Source organism: Austrofundulus limnaeus, unplaced genomic scaffold (genome assembly GCF_001266775.1).
Source record: "Austrofundulus limnaeus strain Quisiro unplaced genomic scaffold, Austrofundulus_limnaeus-1.0 Scaffold1160, whole genome shotgun sequence".
NCBI lineage: Eukaryota > Metazoa > Chordata > Actinopteri > Cyprinodontiformes > Rivulidae > Austrofundulus > Austrofundulus limnaeus.
The window spans coordinates 55,060-56,641 of NW_013953562.1; positions in this window are offsets into that span (position 1 = coordinate 55,060).

Here is a 1,582-nt window from a genome sequence, read left to right on the forward strand (position 1 = left end):
TGTGTGTGTGTGTGTGTGTGTGTGTGTGTGTGTGTGTTGGCGGGGTGATGATTCATGTCCTCACCATGAGCTTCTGTGAAGGTGAACTCTGATAGTCTCACACAAACAGAAATCCTGAGGATTCATCAGATCTCAGAGTTCAGCTGCCGAGAGAACATACAGGACATGAAGTCACTCTACAGTCACACAACACTCTACAGTCACACAACACTACAGTCACACAACACTACAGTCACTCTACAGTCACACAACACTCTACAGTCACTCTACAGTCACATAACACTCTACAGTCACACAACACTCTACAGTCATACAACACTCTACAGTCACACAACATTACAGTCACTCTACAGTCACTCTACAGTCACACAACACTCAGACCCTGCAGACAGACAGAGGACACAGTGGTAGGACGTGAAGAACTGAATCAGTTTGTAGATAAAACGTCTCCGTCACTCTGTGGTCAGGTCCACACCTCCCACTCAGCCTGAGTCAGCTGCTGAGACAGATCTGTCTTCAACATGTCTCAAAGAAAAAAGACGACCATCTTAAGGACAAGAACTGTCCTTAAATGTGATCAGAGACTGATGAACTGAGGTTTTCTTTAACTCCAGAGGAATTCTCTGATGTTCTGGGGGCTTCTTGTTTTTTGCAGGTATTTCAGGGCCGTCTTCAGAGGTTCTGGATTTATTTGTGGTTCTGGAAGCCCCTCCCCCTCCCTTCAGAACAGGCAGGCTGGTGATGATGATGATGATGATGGGGGCAGGGCGGCTCTGGGCCTTCCTCTCAGCCTCGGGGCCACTGACAGCTGCTCAGCGAGGAGACGAACCACATTCTGCAGGACTCAGAGAGGTTGTGGGTGTTCAGGGTCCAGCCCGGCCCGGTCCAGCTGAAAAGAAAAGCCTTGACAAAGACGTCTCCATGTTGACTCAGTCTGTCCACTTGAGTCAATATTAGCAGGAACTGCGGTCTGAGGCTGGGAGGAGGCAGGACTATTTCCTGCCCGGACCTGGGATCTGATGATCTGGGTCACACGGTCTGACCCACAGGATGTGGAGAATGAGCCAGTCAAGATCCTGATCCATGTCTTCCTGGAACCACATGAACTGAGCCGAGTTAAAATCATTTGTTTTCAACAAGATCCTGAAGAAAAAACTGAATAAATAAAGAAGAGTCAAGTCTGACTGTCCAACTGTGTCTGACTGTCCAACAGTGTCTGACTGTCCAACAGTGTCTGACTGTCCAACAGTGTCTGACTGTCCACCAGTGTCTGACTGTCCAACAGTGTCTGACTGTCCAACAGTGTCTGACTGTCCACCAGTGTCTGACTGTCCAACAGTGTCTTGACTGTCCAAATGTGTCTGACTGTCCACCAGACTGTCCACCAGTGTCTGACTGTCCACCAGTGTCTGACTGTCCAACAGTGTCTGACTGTCCAACTGTGTCTGACTGTCCAAATGTGTCTGACTGTCCACCAGTGTCTGACTGTCCAACTGTGTCTGACTGTCCAAATGTGTCTGACTGTCCACCAGTGTCTGACTGTCCAACTGTGTCTGACTGTCCAAATGTGTCTGACTGTCCA